Source organism: Chiloscyllium plagiosum, unplaced genomic scaffold, assembly GCF_037043375.1.
Source record: "Chiloscyllium plagiosum isolate Xiang-an unplaced genomic scaffold, Cpla_swu_hap1 HiC_scaffold_45, whole genome shotgun sequence".
Taxonomy (NCBI): Eukaryota; Metazoa; Chordata; class Chondrichthyes; order Orectolobiformes; family Hemiscylliidae; genus Chiloscyllium; species Chiloscyllium plagiosum.
Genome location: NW_028270183.1, coordinates 1,025,400 through 1,038,442, shown reverse-complemented (window position 1 = coordinate 1,038,442; position 13,043 = coordinate 1,025,400). Strand labels below are relative to the sequence as shown.

The following is a 13,043-nucleotide window of genomic DNA, read 5'->3' as shown; positions in this document are numbered from 1 at the left end:
TATGTTCCTCCCCTTCTTCCCGACGTCATTTGTGCCGACATGTACCACCACCTCTGGCTCTTCACCTTCGTCCTTGAGGATTTCCTGCACTCCGTCTGTGATGTCTTTAACACTGGCACCAGGAAGGCAACACACCATCCTTAAGTCCCGCCTGCTGCCACAAAAACCCTGGTCAGTTCCTCTCACTATGGAGTCCCCTATTACCGCGGCCCAGTGCGATGTCCAACTCTTCTGCTCTGCCTCCACGCCAACTTTTGATTGACAGGCCTGGCTGCCTCGTGGACTGGCAGTGTCATCTGTCTCTACTGTTTCCAAAAGATTCAACTTGTTCCTGACAGGTACTTCCCCCGGGGTCTCTTGCACCTGTCTCCTCTCTGCCTTCCTCATCGTCTGCTCTCTTCTGCTCTCTTCTGGTATGAATAGGAATGGTTTAGAGGCTATGGGCTAAATGCAGGTAAATGGGAGTAGTTACCATGCTGTTTACCTCTATGACTCTTTACAATATTTCACATCATGTATCCTGCACCAACATTTAAGTAAAAATTTCAAATTAATTTCATAGGAGTGAGAATGTATCAGGATGTGACAGTTGTGATATATTTTATCTATTCTGTGAGTTCCTGATAGAAAATATTGGATTCTTACAAGCAGTAGAGAGAGGACCTATCCTTCCCACTGATTTGGGTTGCACTTAAAGCCTATCACAGAAGTGAATGGATAATGCTCTAACTGCCCACATTAGCCATTCCACTAAATTCCTATTTTTGACATCACATACAAAATATCATGCTATGAATCACGACCAAAAGGCAAGTTAAAAATGCACTGCCTTTTTCCATAGTTTGCAATATAACAAAGAATCTAAAATGATCCAATATTAACATGCCAAAAATTGAGATTTTCAATTTACTTGGCATATAAATCGAACCCCCACCTTGTTAGTCACAACGTGCTACATGCATCAGTAGTCAGCCTCAATTTTTATCACCTCACAAATGTATGCTTTCCTCACTTTAAAGCTGGATGCAAGGTATCCAGCCTCCAGGGGTCATACTGTGAAGATTTTCAAGAATCTAGCAAATGCCCAAATAATGCAGACCCCATTGAATGAACAATTAAGAGAAATGAGTCTTCAAACAGAATAATTGAAGGATGAAGCTGGTCTCAAGTTCAAAGTCATCACATTTCTTAATTTGCCAAATAACTGGATTGCAATGAGGCAATTCGGTATCAGTAACAAATTTGCCTTGAAGAAGATGCCCAGGACCAAGTTCACTATGAGAACCAATTGTTGACCTGGTCTTGAAAAACAAGTATTGGAAAAGATCCTCAAAACTTATCAGAATCGTTACCAGTAATGCAATGTTCACACATGCACTTAAGTTAATCCAATCAAACCCTGAGTCCAGCAAACATTTCAGAGCAATAGGTAGCTAATCAGCCACTTTAACAAACAAAATATCTAGAGTTATGGTAGAAGACCAAGATTGCTCAGCCTCAAAGCAAACCAAAAGTCTTCATGATCAAAAGTAACAGTTTCCAGTGATTTATATCATCAGTCAGTGATAAACACATGGGTACCATGATAAGTGGTTTGCACGATCAGATTCTAAAGATCATTTCTATTTTACCTTACATCAGTATATGTGATTCTTAAGAAGAACAATACACTTTAACGCAGTGTCATTTTATCAATCTTAATAAATCTGTAACCAATTCCCATCAAATCCAAAAATAGCATCCTATTTGTCGTGTTATACTAACAACGGTTCAATAAAAATAGTCAATGATAGACCTAAGGGAATTATGAACATATTTCTGATTATGTGTGCATGTTTGTATGTAGTGGTATGTCTATATTTGCCTGTTTATGGCTATGTGTGTTTGCCGTATTTATTTCACAGGTTCTTGGAATATTGAAAATTCTCTGTGACCTTTCTGGTTTCTGTCCTGTTCCCTGCTATCATGCACATAATAACTCTCACTGATTCAGAAGCACCTCTAACCAAACTTGACATCATTAGAATTTAGAAATTATTTGGTATGTTGTAAGCAATTATTGAACAGGGGCAGATTTATGCCTTTATCACACCATACAATAGTACAAGGTTTGCCACAGCTATAAAATCATTTCAGATTGGTGTGTAACACTCACCAGACAGACAAAATATTCCTGCCGCATGGTTGAACTTGACTTGATCACAAATTTCTGAGGAATTGGGTGTTCCCTCACAACTGAGGAGTGGCAGTTGGAGTTTAATTTCGATAAATGTGAGGTGCTGCATTTTGGAAAAGCAAATCAGAGCAGGACTTATACACTTAATGGTAAGGTCCTAGGGAGTGTTGCTGAATGAAGAGACGTTGAGTGCAGGTTCATAGCTCCTTGAAAGTGGAGTCGCAAGTAGATAGGAAATTGAAGAAGGCATTTGGACTGCTTTCCTTTATCAGTCAGAGCACTGAATATAGGAGTTGGGAGGTGATGTTGCGGCTGTACAGGACATTGGTTAAGCCACTTTTGGAATATTGCGTGCAATTCTGGTCTCCTTCCTATCAGAAGGATGTTTTGAAACTTGAAAGGGTTCAGAAAAGATTTACAAGGATGTTGCCAGGGTCGAAGGACTTGAGCAATATGGAGAGGCTGAATAGGCTCTCTGAATAGGTTTTCCTGGGGGTGTCAGAGGCTGAGGGGTGATCTTATAGAGGTTTATAAAATCATGAGGGGCATAGATAGGATAAAAACACAAAGTCTTTTCCCTGGGGTGGGGGAATCCAGAACTAGAGGACGTAGGTTTGGGGTGAGAGGGGAAAGATATAAAAGGGACGTAAGGGGCAGCTTTTTCACACAGAGGGTGGTGCATGTATGGAATGAGCTGCCAGAGGAAGTGGTGGAGTCTAGTACAATTGCAGCATTTAAAAGGCATCTGGATGGGTATATGAATAGGAAGGATTTAGAGGGGCATGGGCTAAGTGCTGGCAAATGGGACTAGATTAGGTTAGGATACCTGTTTGGCATGGACGAGTTGGACTGAAGGGTCTGTTTCTGTGCTGTACATCTCTATGACTCTAAATGGTTGCAACTTGACATTGATTGTTTTTACATCTGGAGTAAAACTATAAAGGATTTGTTAAGCCTTTCCCTCCTTGTTCAGACAGGGAATAGTGGTTAAACTTCATAGATGTAGTAGCGTTATGATATAATAATCAGTTGCAAACATAACAAGAATGACGCTCACTGAATGTGCTAAATTTTGACCTTTATTGAATTAGTACAAATCAGAGTTCTTAACTCCTGACAAAATCTGCCTTATCACTTATTATACCCTACAAGCCTGTTTCATGTCAACAGTGTCTGGCATCCTCTTCTTTTCTAACCTGCCCGATGCTTTCCAGTCTCATCCTACCAGATAGATCCAATTGGGCTTGCATCCACTTGCATTTTCCAACTGCTTTGCCAACGCTACTTTCCAACTTTCTGCCAGGAGTTATCGAAAAACCACGTGAACTCACACACCAATTTGTTATGAGTAGACACTTTGCCTTTTTTCAACTAGATGTGATGAAGTTTGAATCTCTAGGAGTAAAGACATTTTGGTATGACTACGGTATTTTCTCAATTAATGTTTTAGTTTTAACAAAGATTATAAATCCAAAAAAAAGTGTTCCTTTCCCTCACCCTTATTACTATGCTGACCATTTCCAGCATTTTCGAAATTTGTGTGTTGAATTGAATCCAATTTTTCTTTCATATAATATGTTGTTCTATTTGCTTTCATCTATTTTTTCCCTTTTATTTTCAGGTACAGACTTATAGGGGTAGTCATCCTCCAGCAACTCAGCCAATGGGGTGCTCCTGACGCATGAACCTTGACAGTAAATATCCATGAGATATTCAACTGCAGAGATGCTGCAGTTAGGTCTAACTTGTCCTCATCCAAATCACTATCTTACTCAGTGAATAGTGAGTGATCAGGAGCAAAAACCTTGGATCATTTTCCCTTCTTATCCCAAGGGCACTGTGACCAACTGTAGCACTTTAGATGCTGTTCCCACTAGGATTAAGTAACTCAGCAGTGATCAGGAGGTAGATTCTGAGACCTTCTGGTGAGCATCACTCAATTACTCATTGCTTTGACCAAATGAGGTATCAGGGTGAAGCAGGACCATACTCATCCAAAGTGAGCAATATTTTATCAAAATAACCTGGGGTACCATCATCCATCAGTCACACAAACAAAACCAAGGTGAAACTAGAAGAGCAGAATATAACACATTATCGAATCTAAACAAGCAAAAGAAAACCCCGCAGGCTTCAGAAGAGCCATACACTGCTTTATACAGAAATCGCTTTGTCTATTGCTTCATATTCAAACTGCAAAATGACTTTTAAACAGCTAATCAGTGACTGCAGTGAACCGAGTACAATAAAAAAACCTTACTAATCAGGATAAAAATATATATAAAACACACATGACATTAATGGGTTGTACACACCGCTAAAAAAAGATTTATAAAAAAATACATGAATAAGACATGATCACCATCATTGGTTAAAATCCAGACTCTGCAGCAGCTCAATGTGAGATCCAAACATGAAGCGTATGGTTACATATAGAGGAGGCTCACCTTTGTAATAACTGAGAATGGATGGGTCAGTCTGCTACAATAAGAGATTCTATTAAGGAAAGATTGTCCAAAAAAAAATCCCCGGCTCCCATACAGGGCCACCCCATTCACAGAAGCTTCTCTTTGTTTACCAACGTGCGCAGCCTGACGATGTGACAGCCCAGTTAATCACTGTGTGCAGAGAGGGAGAGAGAGAGAGCGAGAGAGAAAGAGAGAGAGAGAGGAGAAATAAAGACTGCAGATCCAGCAGGGGTTGAGAATAAAATGTGAGCTGTGAAATCCCTGATAGATATCTGTGCGCGAGAGTATGTGAGTATGTATGTTATGTCTATGTGTGGGTGGGAAGAGGGGGGAACGATGCTAGATTCAGTTCTCACAAATTCTCACCTGATGAGAAACAATTTCAACTCAGAAGCCAAAAGAAAGAATTTAAATCATTAAATCTGATCTTTCATGATACGTGGATGAACATTTGTTAAGGTAAAAATCAATCTAAGATAGTGGCTAGTTACCCTCCAATTCAGACATTAAAAAATGTATCAGTCTTCTAGTTTCAGTTGAGTAAATAATCCTGCACCTCCTTTCCAAACGTAGAAGAGGGCTGGATATTCCTCCAGCATCATGAAACTGAAATGGCAGCTAAATGTACCTGGGGTTTCAGCTAATTTAGGTATTAAACTGCTGAGCCAGCCAGACTATCCTATCTCTGATCCCCATGTTTAAATGAGGATTCTGATCTCAGGTCATCTGCACAAGAAAAAATAAGAATGTCGAAGATTCCAGGCCTTCATCACTAATGATCTCCGTTTCAAATATGTCTTTCTGTTGATGTCAGGTGGAGTAGGGATTCAGCTTAGTTCTGGTGATTCTCAGGATTGAATAGCTTGCCAAAACTTATTATTAAGATTCTGAAAGATACACAAAAGCTTCTTTGCAAAACGGTCCTTTACTTTCCAACATAAATGTCATCGTTGCCCATGTCTTCATGGTCTTTATGGTCCACACCATAATGTCAATGAATATCCAGAATGGCTTCCCTTGAAAGCAGGTTTCAAGCAGCAACAGAAGCAATCTGTATATAACATTGATGTGTACATGGGTTCTGTAGGAATTGTGAAAAAGGAATAAGTAACAGTAAAATGAAGAAAGTAAAATAGTGACTTGCGTAATATACAAAATACCTCATCTTGGACCTCAAGAATGTCCCAAATGAAATGCTATAAAAATCACTTCGAAATGCAATGACTATTATTTCAGACAGAAAATGTAGCATCCATTTTTTAAAAGCATGTTTCCCCAAGCAGCTGTTTGGTTGAGAGAGGAATGTTGGCCAGGCCTTTAGTACTCATTGTTCTTCAGAGGACAATTTTAAATGGTTCTATCTCTTCTGGAACTGTCATGCATATTTCAACATCCCCGGTACTAGACCCTCATCATATAGTCCTTAATAATTAACATTGTGTCTTCAAGCAACTCTACCTTTCTATTCTATGGTTCCTGAATACACTGTCAACTCCCACTGCTCCCACCTCACCTAACCTTAATCCTAACTATTATTGAAATCATTCCAGTTAGATAGCTAGGTCTCCCACAGTACCCAAACAGCTGTAAGCATGGTTACAATAATATTTCCCGAAAATTGTGAGCATAGTGCCTCCACTACCTTGGCTCAGCTTCCAACAATCAATCTCACAACATCCTTCCACCATCTCATTTGCAAGTTCCAGTTCTACAGGACAGCCCTTACTTGGTTCCCAACTGCATCAGCTGTGGCTCAATTGTAAGGTGGAGCTCTTGCATTTCCGACTGAAAGTTATGGGTTCAAGTCTCACTCCACAACCTGAGCACAAATGCCTGGCTGATGTTTTCATGTAATAGTGAGAGAGAACCACAAATCGTAAATGCAAGATATAGAACCAGTTTGTGTAGAAATAAGAAATGCAAGGCACGAAAATATAACAAAGAACTGTGGATACTGAAGATCTGAAACAAAGAAAGAAATTATTGGAGGAATGCAGCTGGTCTGGCATCATCTGTGGACAGAGAGGAGAGTTAATGCTTTGCTTCTTCAGAAATGACAGTAGATAGAAAAGGGTGGAATATATCAAGAGCCGGCTGGGGTGTGGGGTGGGAGGGGAGGGGAGGGTGGTAACCATATAGGAATGGAGCCAAGCAATTTACCTACACTTCACTCAATCTGCTCCACTGCATTCACTGCTCACAATGCGGTTTCCTATACACAATGGAGACAAAACATTAGCTGGGTGACCATTTTGCAGAATCTACATTTGTCTGTAAAAATGACCCGGACGTTTCAGTTGCCTGCCACTTCAACACAACCTGTGATCCCTGGTCAATATCTCTCTCTTGGGACTACTGCAGTAATCCAGCAAGGCTCAGCACAAGCTGGAGGACCAGCATCTTATTTTCTGCGTGGGTTCCCTGCAGCCTCCAGGACTCAATATTAAGTTCAATAGTTGTAGAACCTGGACATGTCATTCCATGTCCTTTACTCACACCCTGTCATGACATGGACTGTTTTCAGCACAGCCAACCCATTTTCAACTACTTATGGACCTATTATCAGATTTTCTCTTCCGGGTTTACTATCATCCATCACCTTGTCCGCCAAACTGTCTTTCTCGCTCTCTGGACTTCATCTCCACCTATCCTCTTACTCTTTTTGCACTCCCCCAACAACATCACCCCCAGCCCCTTTCTTCAACATATACACAAGCTTTTCCTAGTTACTATCAGCTCTGAAGAAGGATCACTGGACTCGAAATGTTGACTCATTCTTTCACAGTTGCCGCCAGATCTGATGAGTTTCTCCAGCAATTTCTATTTTTGTTTCGGGAAAGTACGGGATCACTTGTGGTAGCACAGATCATAGAGATCTCTATACACTTGCAGGCCAGTCTGGAAAGACAGACTTGCAATACAGAGTACACTAACAACTAGCATTGAAAGGCTGCTGCAAGGACAGTTTATGTGCATGGACTGGTACCCAACTCATAGACTGAGCTAATCCGCATCTCAGCATGCTCACTTGTTCTCTTTCATTTAGCACTTAGCTGCATGCTCACAGCACACATTCCTTGCCCTGCTGTACTAACTGGTGCAGTTAAACATAAAGGCAGCTTGACTGGCTAGTCAGCATTCCTCCGTTAGGGGACACAGATCTTGCTGTATTGGCAATGCACTACATCAATCACGCACCTAACACCACATAGAGTCATAGAGTCATAGAGATGTACAGCGTGGAAACAGACCCTTCGGTCCAACCCGTCCATGCCGACCAGATATCCTAACCCAATCTAGTCCCAACTGCCAGCATCCGGCCCATATCCCTCCAAACCCTTCCTATTCATATACCCATCCAAATGCCTCTTAAATGTTGCAATTGTACCAGCCTCCACCACTTCCTCTAGCAGCTCATTCCATACACGTACCACCCTGTGTGAAAAGGTTGCCCCTTAGGTCTCTTTTATATCTTTCCCCTCTCACCCTAAACCCATGCCCTCTTGTTCTGGACTCCCCGACCCCAGGGAAAATACTTTGCCTATTTACCCTATCCATGCCCCTCATAATTTTGTAACCTCTATAAGGTCACCTCTCAGCCTCCGACGCTCCAGGGAAAACAGCCCCAGCCTGTTCAGCCTCTCCTTGTAGCTCAGATCCTCCAACCCGGCAATATCCTTGTAAATCTTTTCTGAACCCTTTCAAGTTTCACAACATCTTTCTGATAGGAAGGAGACCAGAATTGCACGCAATATTCCAACAGTGGCCTAACCAATGTCCTGTACAGCCACAACATAACCTCCCAACTCCTGTACTCAATACTCTGACCAATAAAGGAAAGCATACCAAAAGCCTTCTTCACTATCCTATCTACCTGCGACTCTACTTTCAAGGAGCTATGAACCTGCACTCCAAGGTCTCTTTGTTCAGCAACACTCCCTAGGACCTTACCATTAAGTGTATAAGACCTGCTCAGATTTGCTTTCCCAAAATGCAGCATCTCGCATTTATCTGAATTAAACTCCATCTGCCACCTCTCAGCCCACTGGCCCATCTGGTCCAGATCCTGTTGTAATCTGAGGTAACCCTCTTCGCTGTCCACTACACCTCCAATTTTGGTGTCATCTGCAAACTTACTAACTGTACCCCTTATGGTCGCATCCAAACCATTTATGTAAATGACAAAAAGTAGAGGGCCCAGCATTGATCCTTGTGGCACTCCACTGGTCACAGACCTCTAGTCTGAAAAACAACCCTCCACCACCACCCTCTGTCTTCTACCTTTGAGCTAGTTCTGTATTCAAAATGGCTAGTTCTCCCTGTATTCCATGAGATCTAACCTTGCTAATCAGTCTCCCATGGGGAACCTTTTCGAGCGCCTTACTGAAGTCCATATAGATCACATCTACTGCTCTGCCCTCATCAATCTTCTTTGTTACTTCTTCAAAAAACTCAATCAAGTTTGTGAGACTTGATTTCCCATGCACAAAGCCATGTTGACTATCCCGAATCAGTCCTTGCCTTTCCAAATACATGTAAATCCTGTCCCTCAGGATTCTCTCCAACAACTTGCCCACCACCGAGATCAGGCTCACTGGTCTGTAGTTCCCTGGCTTGTCTTTCCCGCTCTTCCTAAACAGTGGCACCACGTTTGCCAACCTCCAGTCTTCCGGCACCTCACCTGTGACTATCGATGATACAAATATCTCAGCAAGAGGCCCAGCAACCACTTCTCTAGCTTCCCACAGAGTTCTTGGGTATACCTGATCAGGTCCTGGGGATGTATCCACTTTTAACCGTTTCAAGACATCCAGCACTTCCTCCTCTGTAATCTGGACATTTAGCAAGAAGCCAGCAGCTTTAGGGCAAACACACTGCCTGTACAACCAGCAAGCAACCATGTCTAAAGTCTTAAAAGAATAGCTCTCATCGATGTCCATGGAGGGATCCATCAGTCGAGGAGCCTTGGCACAGCAAGTCAAGGGCAGCATCCAGTACCAATACAGGGGAATGCCCACATTCAGGAATCCGCTCAGGGCGAACCTGGTCAGAGTCTAAGCCTCTGCAATGTCAGGAATGGGTCACAGTCAGTCCTGTGGCTCCACAGTGGTCAGGTCGGGGGTTTAGGTTAATACCCTTCAGGGAGATATACAGTTGTCAGTCAGGGATCTGGACACTTCTCACCCACGGTCGCTGGGTAAGGTTGCTCATGGGGGTGAGCCACAGTCAGTCCATAGGATCTATCCATAGAAGGCGAGTGGAAAAAGGAATGTAGGGGAACAAGGGGTCCACTGCCGTGGTTATGATACTCAGCAAGTTATTCTTCAATATTGGGGGCTGCACTTTGTGGGGGAAAGGGGGTTGATAATCCTCATGGAGGCATCAGCACTTGTGGTGAGGGAATACGGCAAATCATAGATGGGGACGGGGAGTCACATTGTGGGAGATGGAGGGTTCATCCACGGTCAGAAGTATTCTGGATTCAAGGTAGGGGGACAGTGTGTGACCACACGTGTTATAGTCATAAGTCAAGAACTGGGGGGCGATAAAGGTAGGCAGCTGCGACCTCATGTAGACAGGTTGGGTTCGGAGAAGGTGTATAATCTAAGGGAGCTGTGAGGAAGGCAATTAACATGTATGGGAGCTCAGCAACATGTAGAGGTGAAGGCTGGAAGTCACTGGCCAAAGACTTTCTGTTGCCTTCCATTGCGCTGGAAATCGAAAGTGCATGATGGGGATATAAATAGCTGCAATCACATTCAGTGTGAGCTGGGCAAGTCAGCTGATCCATGAGGGAGGGGGTGCATATCCCACCAATGTGAGGGCCTTTAAAGGAAATAAACATTCCACAGAGATCTAACACAGTACTGGACACAGGCCTGCGGTGTCCCTAATCTCTTGCCCTCTAAATGCACTATGTTTACTGTGCACCTCATTGCCCCAGATGTGGTGGTGACTTAAATCTACATGTACATTGAATAAAGCATAATTTACATCAAGTAAAGGTAGCATAGAAATTAAGTTCATTAAGCATATCCAGGACAGTCTCTTCAGGCTGTACAGACAGCAGGCTATTCCAGGCCTGATAATGAGCAATGAGGTAAGCACATACTCATGGAGCTTTGGGGCAACAGAGTTTGTAACATGATAGAATTTCAGATTCAGTTTGAAGGGGAAAAGTTCTGTTCTAAGACAAGTCTTTTAAATATAAGTAACCATAAGACTGAGCTGACTAAAGTGAACTGGGAAACGAGGTTAAGAGGTGGAACAGTAGATGTGCACCATCAACTTTGTAGGAAGGTACTTAATAACTCTCAGCAAAGATTAATCCCAGTGAGCAAGAAAGACTACTTGAGAAGAAAGCTTCATTCATAACTCAGTGATGAAAATAAGAATATTATCATATTCAAAGGAACAATTCTACACAATTCTGTAAAAGTTAGTGGCCGGTCACGAGGTTGAACTGATTTTAAGGGCTAGCAAAGAATGACCAAACAATAAAAGGGAAAAATTATGATATGATACAAAACTCTCTGGATATATTAAAAACAGGTTATAATAGTTCTGGTGTTTAAATAAGAAAAGCATAACTAAAGCCTGTGTTTGTCTTCTCCAGAGAGAGTCTGGTGAATTAATAATGGAAAACAAGGAAAAGGCCCATCAACTTGTTCAAGGCTAAATTAGATAATTAGAAGTTGAAACTGAAGACAGGAATTTCAAAATGCGTGTCCCAAAGAATGGAGGGGAGCAATAGATTTGAGGAGATAAATGAGTATTACTAAGCACAAAAATGATTTACCCAATAGAGTTCGAGTTAAGTTACAATTTACATTAATTATGCTCAAGGTGATGGTTTGCAACAATACATTTCAAGTATCCATAGGGTTAAAGCAAAGACAGCGGTCAGCAATGCTTTGGAAGTGAAAAGATTATATTCCTTACCCTCATCATTTAAACTTCTTCAATTGATGGAGGAACAAAAACAGAAAGTGCTGCAGAAACTCAGCAGGTCTAGTAGCATCTGATAAAACAGAAACAGAGTTAATGCTTTGTGACCCTTTGTCAAAAAGCAGAGACCAAATGTCAATCTTCACTAAGTTTCAGATTAATTCACAAAATGAGATATTTGATATGTACGTTTAACACCTCCCCCACCAGTGTACATAAGTAAACTAAAATCAAATGAACAAGTTAACTAACTTACACTCCCTTAGAGGGGTACCAACTGAAACGAAACTACATTGAAACTTATCTAATTAAAATACTATTGCTGAAAAATATTTCCCTTTGATTTGGGAGTGGAGAATAGTGATGTGAAAATCCCCTTCTGGTCACAAACTGTTACTGCACCTGTTATTCAAAGGAGAAAGTGAGGTCTGCAGATGCTGGAGATCAAAGTTGAAACTTTATTGCTGGAACAGCACAGCAGGTCAGGCAGCATCAAGGGAACAGGAGATTCGACGTTTCGGGCACAGGCCCTTCTTCAGGCCTGTTATTCAAAGACCAACCTAAATACTTACCCAGCCTCTGACTAATTAGCTTCTGAATACGGAACACATCAGGCACATTCCAATAGGTGCAGACACTTACCCTTAAATCAATTATACAACAACAGATTTCCCTTTCAAAGAAAATTTAAGTAATCTTCACAAATCATATTTCAAAACAAATTAAAGAACAAAACACTATATTCTTTTATACAACAAAGTCATTTAGTACAAGTAATGCTCTTTTTGGGACAATCAGATGATTGATTAATTGAACCAATCCATTTGACTAGACATTTCCTTAATTTCATTCTTCGAGTCATAGAGTTATTGAGATGTACAGCATGGAAACAGACCTTTCAGTCCAACCTATCCAGGCCGACCAGATATCCCAAGCCAATCTAGTCCCACCTGCCAGCACCCGGCCCATATCCCTCCAAATCCTTCCTATTCATATACCCATCCAAATGCCTCTTAAATGTTGCAATTGTACCAGCATTCACCACTTCCTCTGGCAGCTCTTTCCATACACGTACCACCCTCTGTATGAAAAAGTTGCCCTGTAGGTCTCTTTTATATCTTTCCCCCTCACCTTAAACCTATTCGCTCTAGTTCTGAACTCCCCGACCCCAGAGAAAATATTTTGCCTATTTACTCTATCCATGCCCCTCATAATTTTGTAAACCTCTATAAGGTCACCTCTCAGTCTCTGACACTCCAGGGAAAACAGCCCCAGTCTGTTCAGCTTCTCCATATAGTTCAAATCCTCCAACCCTGGCAACATCCTTGTAAATCTTTTCTGAACCCTTTCAAGTTTTACAACATCTTTCCGCTAGGAAGGAGACCAGAATTGCACACAATATTCCAAAAGTGGCCTAACTAATGTCCTATACAGCAGCAACATGACCTCCC

At 41.8% G+C, this 13,043-nt stretch overlaps 1 long non-coding RNA gene across 1 annotated transcript in view; it reads right to left on the bottom strand.

Annotated features, from left to right (window-relative positions):
• LOC148136377 (uncharacterized) overlaps positions 1 to 4,681 on the bottom strand; it is a 53,322-nt gene extending 48,641 nt beyond the window's left edge. The window contains exon 1 of the long non-coding RNA XR_015754397.1: positions 4,624 to 4,681. This is a non-coding gene — a long non-coding RNA (uncharacterized LOC148136377). The remainder of the gene's footprint in view (positions 1 to 4,623) is intronic.
• Between the last annotated feature and the right edge of the window lie 8,362 nt (positions 4,682 to 13,043).